General features: G+C 43.4%; 1 long non-coding RNA gene across 2 annotated transcripts; it reads left to right on the forward strand.

Annotated features, from left to right (window-relative positions):
* The first annotated feature begins 304 nt into the window (after positions 1–304).
* LOC139041594 (uncharacterized) lies at positions 305–10,729 on the forward strand. Of its 2 annotated transcripts, XR_011497059.1 has the most exons (3): positions 305–441; positions 625–815; positions 4,048–10,729. It is a non-coding gene; the product is annotated as an uncharacterized lncRNA (long non-coding RNA). The 2 variants fall into 2 exon arrangements; XR_011497050.1 differs by having other exon boundaries at positions 625–10,729.
* The last annotated feature ends 246 nt before the right edge of the window (positions 10,730–10,975 follow it).

Below are 10,975 nucleotides of genomic sequence, written 5' to 3' on the forward strand. Positions count from 1 at the left end.
CTCCCTGGGGACGGTTCGGACAATCCTGCCACCAACGCCCTTCCTCTTGGCAGTCCGCACACCGATTAGCCCCCGACATTGTGGGTGGCCTCCTGGCCCCTCGGTGGGGGCCGGGGTTACTCACCCATGGCATATGCCCCCTCTCCCTCAGGATACCTTGAGGAGACTGGCGGGCCACAGCGAGCAGGGCGGCCTGCCTTTTCATCATCTTGTCTTCCTTTGCATCCTCAGCTTCAAGTCGGTTATGGAGCACCCTCCGTGCAGCCACTCGTAGCTGTGCGGGACTGGTAGCAGGACGGATCGCCAACTTTTGGAGTTTCCCACGGGTGTCTGGAGCACTTCTGAGATCTGAAACACGGATTCGGGATCACTGTACTGCCCCGGGCCTCCAGGTCCCAGTTTGTGTATCGCCTGAGGCAGTCCTGCGGCCTCTGGAACAAAGTGTGTGGGTGTGGTGGGGTGGGGGTGGGGGGGTGGGCGCGGGGCGGGGAGGGGCGGCTCGGCTTTCCCCAGGGCCCTATTGGACCTGTCTGAATTTAGGCCATTTAATGGGTGGCCGGCTTACTCTTTTCATGGCTTTCAGAAGCAGACCCCGACAATATCCTCCCTTTCCTCCATCCCCAGGATCATTGGGATTCCACCCTGCCTCGCTCTCTGGCACAGCCTGTCCACCAGGCCTGCGGATGTCCGATCCTGGGTCATCTGCCTTACCCGCTTGTTCCCTGGCTTCGAACGGAACGGATGACTTTGCCTCAGGCATGCTAACCTTCTCCTCCAGAAGCCCACAATTCGTATGGGGTGAGAATTCATATGGAGTAAGTATAATAATATTGCTCATAATGTTATTTTTATTATTAATAGCTAACAATTATATAGTGCTTCCTATATTCCAAGCAATATTCTAAGTGCTTTCTCAATGTTAACTCTTTGAATCCTTGCAATTCCCCCATGAGGTAGGTATTATTTCTTTCAAATGAGGAAACTGAGGCACCAGAGAGAAGCTAAAACCAATATGTAACTGATAAATGAAGTCCTCGATAAGGCTGAGTAAATGCAGGCTCTTTGTGTTCGGAGTCTTGGCTCTTGATACTCTATACCTGTTCTCCTGCAAGTCCTATGAAACTCAGAAGCTTGTACCGTGGTGGTGAGGCACAGGGGCTTTAAGCACACTGCTGAGTTCCAGAGCTGACTCCACCCTTGGCTTGGTAGTGAAAACAGTCCTGGATTTGAGAAGCTCAGTATCTACTGCCCTCTCCTCTAGGACCCAGTAGAGGTGGGGGATACAGATGCAAATGTTGGGAGACTTTTAAGTTCTAGGGGCAGGTTGTATCCAAAGAAGCTGAGGGCCTGCAGGTAACTTCTCCTCGCCAGTTTAGCACCTCCCCTACCCCTTCAGCCCCCATCCATGCAGAAAGGCAGCATGAGCCTGGAATCACTCAGGCCTAGATGGAAATCCTGGCTCTGAAATGCACTGGCTTTGGGTAACAACTTAGGCTTCATGATCAAGAAGGTAAAATCAGAGGAAGATGGTGCTGTTGAGTGAGCATCCCAGCAGCTGAGTTAAACGGTAACCAAAATGACTGCCTGACTCAGGGGCATAAGGCTTTAATGCACACACACTTCACATGTCCCAGGCACAGGCTAGACATTCTACACGGCTCCTCCCTTTTCATACTCCCAATAGCCCCAGGAGTTGTGTTGTTCTATACCCACTTCACAGGTGAATAAGCTGAGGTTCAGAGACCTTAAGTAAGTTGTACCAAAAGTTGGGCTTCTTTGAATCCTTGTTACCATTATGGGCTTAACTGTATCCTCCCAAAATTCATATGTTGAAGACCTAACACTTAGCACCTCGGAAGGTGATTGTATTTGGAGACAAGGACTTTAAAGTGGTGATTAAGTTACATGAGGCCATTAAGGTGGAGCCCTAATCCTGTCTGACTGGGGTTCTTGTAAGAGGAGGAAATTTGGAATCACAGGGAGACATCAGGAATGCGCTCACACAGAGGGAAGAACATGTTAGCACAGTGAGAAAGTGGCCATCCACAGGTCCCCTACTATCAGCACATAATCAGGAAGGGCAAAGAGGTTTTCTGGTGCCATTTTGTCCCGAGGCTTTATCTCATATTTCGTAACTCCTAGCAGCTCTGAAAAATAAATGTTATGAATGTGGAAATATCAATGGATCTGGGACTTTGTTCTTGCATTATTGTCATTTCTCAGAGGATCAGAAGATGTCATAGGCATAAGCCTGTCTCTCCTAAGAAGGCCTGGAAAGAAATTACAGAAAGTGTAGAAGGCAGGAGCTACTTCTACTATAGCTCATTTCCAGATTCGGGCTAATATCAGATCTTCATTGGATTATTAATGTTTCTTGAGAGTGCAGCTTCATCAAATTTCTCTTCCCTGCCTGGGCCTTCAGCAGCTGATACGGTCATCAGCTGTCTAGCTTGTGGCCCTGCATACCTATGCCTTACCTATTCATATGTCCAAAGTGACATGAAGCTCAGGACGCCATATTTTCTGATTTATGGTATCATTTTTGGAAAAGTTTTATGAGGTATAAACAAAGCAAACTAGTTAAAAATCTAACAATCCTTTTTATTTGAAGAGAATAAGATTATATGCCATTAGAACTCCTCTGCAAAACCCAGGACATATATCTCACAACTTGCTTGACATTTTTTTTTAAAGATTTAATTTTTTCCTTTTTCTCCCCAAAGCCCCCCGGTACATAGTTGTATATTCTCAGTTGTGGGTCCTTCCAGTTGTGGCATGTGGGATGCTGACTCAATGTGGCTGGATAAGCGGCGCCATGTCCGCACCCAGGATCCAAACTGATGAAACACTGGGCCACTTGCAGCAGAGCACGCTAACCTAACCACTCAGCCACGGGGCTGGCCCCCTTGCTTGACTTTTGATAGGTAAGAAGGAGATAGAAATTCTTACCAGTGGCTATCTGGTTGCTAGAAACAGAAACTGCCTTTTGTTAACATAAGCAAAAGCAATATCTTTAAAGGCTATGGAATGACATATAAAATTGAGGGAAAATAGAACTTCAGGAAGAACCAGAACCAAAAAATAATGAGAGATACAGAGACAGAGATAGAGAGTGGGGGGGAAGGGAAGAAGGGAGGGAAGGATGGGTGGAGAAAGTGATAGAGTTAATTGAACAAGGTGGCCACAGCATAGGCTAAGGGAGGGGATGGGAGATTGACAGTAGTCCGTGATCCCAGAGAAGAATGTATTTATATACAAATGGAGGAAGGATACTGGACAAGCAAGTATAAGTGATTTTCACTAACAAAGCATTCCTAAATTACTCATAAGCATTACGTGACTCCCTGATTGTCACATGCACAAGTATTGCTCCATGAAATTCCTGCTTGGGGACTTCACCAAATGTCATCTATTTACACTCAACACCCATTTCCATCTCCTTGTACATTCTTTCTTGTGTTGCAGTACTTCCCATACTTGAGAGGGCTAAAAAGAACGTTTCCAAAACTCCCTTGATGCCACGGTTCCAGAATTGATTTAAGTTCCATCAATGTAATGCAGTTGCATGAGATTTGAAAGGCAGAAGGGGTAGTGAAGGGCAGCAGGGACATTTCGTATATTTATTTTCCGGCATTAGTAGGAACTCCAGGCCCTGGCAGGCATCAGTTTTTCCAGTGGCCAAAAGGCACTTTGCACTGCCTAGTCACCAACCTCATGGTCAGGGGCACGGAGACATCAGCCAGAATTTCCTGCAGTTCCCCCATCTCTGGACTACATCTGCTGAGGCCTGACCCTGAGCCTGAGCCTAGCAGCAGACACCAAACTCCATTCTACTAGCCCTTGCAATAATTCTGTGGATGTCTAATTTCCTATAGTAAAGCCCTTTCTAGTGGAGATACTTAAAGTAGTTTCTGTTTCCTGCATGCACCCTGAATGATACAAGTATCAAAAAGCTCCTTCAGTATCAATTTAATTTCCAGCTTTATTGCACCTTCTTTCAGTGCAATGATATGGTTCACCCATCTTATGGCTCCTTTCCTTGCACAGATGACAGAGTTTTCTTGAGTAATTGAGCAGAGCTTCCTCTGACTTTCCTACAGGTGAGTTGAGTTATTTTGTTCCTTGAGATCACTCCCATTTCCCAGAACTATTGTTGACTATGCTGCTTAGCTTCAGTGGTTCCTTTGTTGTGTTTCATCTCATTACTCCCAGAAATGTAGATGCCTCACCAGTGAAGAAAGACTAGGAGTGATGATTGCCTTGATGGCTGTTCTTTTAGGCCAGTTGGATCATAAAAGGCATACTTCTCCAAATATTATTATATCATGAAGCATTCTCTGGTGATAGCCCTTTGATAGGTACACTTATGGAAGAAGTTAGAGTTGGTATTATGCATTAGAATTTCAGTCACATAGTCCCTTGGATCTAGGAATCCCAAAGCTAGGGACTTATGTTACTGATATCTCACAAAAAATCCTCTCAGATTTACATATAAGTTTAGTGCAGGAATTTTTTTTGGTAAGTGTTTTTAAAAATGAAAACAGCAAAACGATCATTCAGGGACCATTTAATTGAATTACAGTATATTCAATTGATAAAAGTATTCAGCTGTAAAATAACATGGTTGGCCCAATACAGGAACATTTCCAAGATGTAATATTAAGTGAAATGATAAGGATGAATTGCACAAAATATTTAGCATTTAGCAAGTTTTAAGTATGACAGGTGAAAAAATATGCATTGGTGTCAACTACACATCAACTGTTCACTAATTCCCCTTGGGATCAAAATACTAGGTTCTGAGGGTTTAGAGTGGGGGGGTGGTATATCATTTTGTGTTTCAGTAGAGAAAGAGAAACATTACCAGGTATTTCAAACAGAGGGAATTTACAACAGGGGATTGTGGGTTGGTTATGCCAGGATTGGACGACTGAGAATGAGGGTATTCATTTCCTAAGGCTGCTGTAGCAAATTACCACAAACTTGGAGACTTAAAATAATAAGCATGAATGAAAAAAGAGAATGAAATATACAAAAAGAAGTGTATATGAGACATATAGGAAATGCTGACAATACTCAGTACACATGTAATCAACGTTTCAGAAGGACAGGAGGAAGAGAACGGAGCTAAAGCAATATCTGAAACAATTATGGCTGAGAAATTTCCAAAAGTGATAGAAGACTTCAAGCCACAGATCCAAGAAATGCTATGGATTCCCATGAAGACAAATACAAAACATTTAGAGCCCACCAAACATGGTATGGTCTAAGGTCTAAAGGGGTATTTCACAATAAGGAAGTGTGGGCCCAACTTTGCATCTCTTCATTGTGGGGCCTGTGAGTGAGGGAGAGGAAGAAGCAGCAATCATGGAGCAGGGCTATAGCATGGCTGCTGATGGGGGATAATTAGGAGGGAATGAAGGTAGCCTCAGAGGCTCATTGATCCCCTCAAACATTGCTTGAAGACCTGTAACTCAAGATTTGACAGAAAAATGGCTAAGAGTTTGCCTTCCCTTTTATCAAGGAAAAAAAATAGCTATAGTAATTCTTACTTACAACTACTTATACAAAGGGACAGAAAACCCAACTCAGTGGGTATAGACCATGAAGAGTTTTTCTTTTATGTAAGTGCAAAGTCTGGCAGCAGCAAGCCTTACAGGTGTGGGTTGATCTAACCATTCAGGTGTCAAAATCAAGGATCTGCTTTCATTCTGGCTCTCTGTTCTGCTTTACTTGGTGTTGGCATAATCTCTAGGCTCTACGTGGTAGTCCTCCAACTTCTCCAGGTGGGCACTCCTCTGAAATAGCAAAATAGCCATGGCAGCTATGTCATCATATCTGTACAGCTCCCTCTTTTGGTAGGTCCTTCTAGGAAGGAGAGAACATTACTAGCTAAGAAATTATAGCAGATATCTCCTCTCACCTGAGGCTCAGATTGAGTCTTATGCCCATCTTTGAACCAAGATCGTGATTGAGATACCACGTTAGTCTTCAACTAAGCAGAGACCAGGTTTAGAGTTGGAATTGGGGGTTAATACTACCAAACCACAGCACTGGGATGGGGGAGGAGTGGTCTCCACAAAGCAAAATATAGTTGCTAACAGTAGAAGTGGGTAATCACCAGAGGAGGAACAAATGCTGAAAGCCAAAAAAAAAAAAAAAAAAAAAATTAACTCAAATCACATGGCATGACACTTGACCCACTTCTCTTCCCTTTTCCTCCTGGGTTAGCTCGGCTCTGTTCTCAACTGTTGCTTGAATGCACCAAACACCACGCCCTTGAGGCCTTTGCTCTCCCCAGAGCTTTATCCTGGAATGCTCTTTCCTCAGACATTTGCTTGGCTTTCTCCCTTGTTTTTCTATTCACGGCTCTATTTAAATGTCACTTCAGAGAGGCCTTTGGTGAATTCCCTATCAAAAATAGCAACTGCATTTCTATCTACCCCCATAATTGGCTTTGGTTGTGTTTATAGCATTTATCACTATTTGACATTATTTTATGTCTCTCTTTGTCCTCACCACTGGAACGCACTCTCCCTGAGAAGATTCTCTCTTGCTCATTGTTGTATCGTGGTGCCTAAAACAGTGCCCAGCATGTAGTAAACATTAAACAAATGTTTGTTGAATGAATGAATGCGTTAGAATCCAAGACCTAACCCCACTTCTGTAATCTTAAGCAGGGAACTGAAGCCTTTATTGCCTCTGTTACCTTATCTGTCAAATGGAGATGCTTTCTACCACAGAGCATTATTCTTCAAGTAAGAAAATGCGTGGGAAATGTCTGGCATGTACAGATCTTTGATATATATTATTCTCACAAACATATATATTGATGTATATATATATATATATATATATTCTCACAAAGCTTCATTCAGTGGACCCAATGAGGCCAGAATCCTTTATTTAAATCAGTTGTTATCGACCCTGGTGTCACTTTAGGATTACCGAGGGAATTCTTCACAGGTGCTGAGCTTGGTTCTCACCCTGAGTCTCTTATTTAATTGGCCTGGTGTGACGCCCAATCATTGGCAATTTTTAAAGCTCCCCAGCGGGGTCTAATATGCAGCCAGTGCTCAAGACCACTAGTTTCTAGTCATTGGTGGGCTGATGGCAGGGCTGGATGTGTAACCATCAGACTCATGGAAGCATTGTAAAACCTGGCCCTTCCAACACCTGGAAATCTCTAGAAGCCAGCTTGGCTTATTTTCTCCAGTACAAACCTTCAACTGGCAGACTACACAGATGATTCTTCCCACTGTGTTAGAAAGAAAAAACATCAGCCCTGCCTCAGATTTCTCAAATGATTTTTACATGTGCAAACCATGACCTGTTTCCACGCTTGTAGATGTTAGGGGGGAGAAAGGGAAGCTTAAAGGAGACCAGGGAGACTAGTGTGTATTTTCTTCTAAAGAAACTTTTAAAAGTGCAGAGAAACTGGCCTGGGACAGGGTCTAGGATCTAGATCTTATACTAACAGGGATGATGCATGTGAACAGTGCCCAGGACAATTCCTGGCCCATCGTAATTAGTGTTCAATTAAGCAAACTAGACTTGCCTAAGGTGTTATGATAATAATGACACAACAAACAATGAATCCTTTTTTTGAACATCTTCCCTGTGTTAAGTATTTTAGGTAGGTAATTTTTTATCTCTACAACATTACGGTAAATCACTGGTTTTCTCCCCTTTCACAACTGGCAAAATTAGGATCTGAAAGCTTGCAGCTGGGAGAGGGAAGACTCAAGATTAGCATTCAGGGCTGACACCAAAGTTCATCTTCCTGCCTGTATACTCTATACTGTTTCTAGAATCCCCTTAACTCTCAAACTCTATGACTTGGAGCAACTTGGACCTTTTTCACCTGCAGTAAACAGAAAGCTTTTCCTTCACTTAAAATAATGTAAATAGTGATAAATGCTAGGAATACAACCGAAGCCAATTGTGGGGGTACTGGGTTAGAGATGCTGTTCAAACCTCATCCCATTCAGACCCTCTGACTATTGATAGGAGAGGGAAAGTGGAAGAGAGAGGTTTTGCCTGATCTTTGAGGCATACACCTGTGTGGAGAGAGGGGGCAGAAATGCCTGGTTTTCTGTTAAGAGGTAGGGCCATGGGAGGAAGCTGCTGCCCACTCCTCAAACTGTGCAAGTCCTCCTGATTCAGGGCAGTTCTACAGGCTCTTGTCTCTGCTTATCTGGAACTCTCTGCTCCTTGTGAACACCCACCATCACCTTTGCCTAGAAATTCCTATTCACCCTTTGGATCCACAGTTTAAGTGTCACTTCCTCCAAGAAGCCTCCTCTGGTTCTCCACCACTCCCACCCCTACCCTAAAACAAAATATTTTCACATCTTCTTTTGTTGTGTTTATGGTAGTTTGTAATTAAATAATAATTTTGAGTAATTGTTTAGCGCCTACCTCCCCTTTGTCAGCTCCATCAGGGCAGGAACCAGATCTTTCTGATCTACCTCCATATCCCCGTCGCCTAACACAGTGCCAAACACATAGAAGGGCCTCAACATTTTATTTGCCTGGCTGTAAGTGTTACAATGAAGAGACCAAACTTAACCCTTCCATTTTTTCTATCTTTCTCAGGAAACAGAGGAAAGGGAACCTCTGCCACTCCAGTGCAGCCTGACATTCCTGAGATGACTCAAGACACAACTAAACAAATGGTATGCACCTGGGTATGTGGAGCTTGAGGAAGAGCTTCACTCATCTTTCACCTTCTATTCTCTGATGCTGGGTAGGGTCCTCCTTTCTGGTTTTTTTTTTTTTTGGTGTTGTTCATTTATTTTTTTAATGATTGGCCCTGAGCTAATATCTGTTACCAATTTTTTGTTCTTCTTCTCTCAAAATTCCCCTAGTACATGGTTTTATATTCTAGTTGTAGGTCCTTCTGCTTCTGCTATGTGGATGCTGCTTCAGCATGGCTTGTTGAGATCCATTCCCAGGATCTGAACTGGTGAAGCCCTGGGCTGCTGAAGCAGAGCATGTGAACTTAACCATTCGGCCACGGGGCTAACCCCCCCCTTCTTGGTTTTTGCTTTCCACCCACCACCGTGATGTCAGACTCTCTTTGACTTTGAGAATCTCCTCTGGCAGAGAAGGGAGGTAGAAACCTCTTCAAGTGTGGGGTGGTTCCTGCCTTAGCTGATATCGCTGCAGAAACCTCTCTCCACAACCTGGTCATGGGCTTGGCACCTGCCGCAAGAAATTGGACCTGTAGCATGTGCAATGGTTCTGAAGCCTGTGACCAATCCTCCCACTGCCATCAAAATAAAGGGTGGTTCTGAGACCTATTTCAACATTTTTTTTTAAAGATTTTATTTTTTTCCTTTTTCTCCCCAAAGCCCCCCGGTACATAGTTGTATATTTTACTTGTGAGTCCTTCTAGATGTGGCATGTGGGATGCTGCCTCAGCAAGGTTTGATGAGCAGTGCCATGTCCGCACCCAGGATTCAAACCAACGAAACACTGGGCCACCTGCAGTGGAGCGCACGAACTTAACCACTTGGCCACAGGGCCAGCCCCCTATTTCAACATCTTAAATTCAGCTTCCAGAGACTGAGGGTGACCTTTTCCCCAGACACCACATTTTAAAATGTAATGGGCTCTTTGATTTTGCAAACAAAATCTTGCAAGCAGTTAAATTACATTTTTAATATTCCCAGCACTTAGCCAGGAAAAGATGCAGACAGAATTGAAAAGCATCCTGAGGTTTTCTGTCGTTGTTTTTATTTAAATGCCCAGATTAGACCATAATTCATCTCAAAATGGCAGGAGGCCTCTTCATGCACTTCACACTTCAAAATGTCTTAGAAAATCATGTCAATTTTGGCAAGCCTCTTGCCATGCCAGAAACAACAGCAGATGCTTTTCTCCTTGAGTATCATCTATTGTGAATCAGATTATTAAAAAATACACCTTGCTCTTTTATTTTGCCTCTGTTTTGAGGATTTTATGGCATCTCTGCAGTAATTGATTTGTGTCACATTCCTGCATAAGTAGCATTCATTGTCCCACTTTTTAGAAGGGGGAATTGAAGCAGAGGTGTGGTAAACCAACTTTCTTATGATCCCGGAGAAACTCACTCATTCATTCACTTGTTCATTCAGTAACCATGTCTTGAGAACCAGCTATGCCCTGGTCACTAACCAGACCTTGAGGATACATAAACGACTATCTCACAGGCCAGTCTCCAGATCTCTGGTAGAAGAGAGAGTCAATAAATGATTACAACATTCCACGATAAGTGCTGAGGTGGATAAAGGGGCCACAAAGAATCGCCCCTCAGCCAGCTTGTCTGTAAGAGAAGGCTTCCCACAAGAAGTGAAATATGAGTCAAATCTTGAAGGATGAGTAGGACCCCAACCATCCAAGGCCTGAGTGGCAAGAAGGGCTTTTACAGCAGAGGGAGCAGCATGCACAAGGCACAAAACAGCTTCGTGTTTTCTGGTTTTAGGTGGTTGGAGAAAAAGATGTATATGTGGGATTGAAAGAAGATAGGCAAGAACGAGAACGAGAACAGTCTTACATGCCAATCACGGGACGTGGACTTCCTCCTGACACAGTGGGACGAAAACAGTATAGAGTGTGTTAGTTAGTACTCACTCACTTACTTAGTTCAGCCTAATTCAGGTTCATACAAATTCCCCCTTTCCCTGTCTTTAGTGGTCAAAGAGAGTGTTGATCTATCTGAAGAAATATAAAATTATTAAAATCACTTTTTCAGATCCAAGGACCTCTTTGAACTGTCTAAAGTCATCCTGCATGCAAATGTGCATTTGCCTGGGTAGATTATCTAAAGCCTTCGTTGGATTTCTCAAGTGATCTAAAGCTCTAAAAAGTATAAGAATCACTACTCTGTTTATTTTATGAAAACTTTCAGCCTTTCCCAAAGTTGATTTTATCCAAGTAGAATTCTTTTATATCAATCTCTTAAAATTTACTGGTTGCTTGTTATCCATGT

Source organism: Equus asinus, chromosome 1 (genome assembly GCF_041296235.1).
Source record: "Equus asinus isolate D_3611 breed Donkey chromosome 1, EquAss-T2T_v2, whole genome shotgun sequence".
Classification (NCBI taxonomy): Eukaryota; Metazoa; Chordata; class Mammalia; order Perissodactyla; family Equidae; genus Equus; species Equus asinus.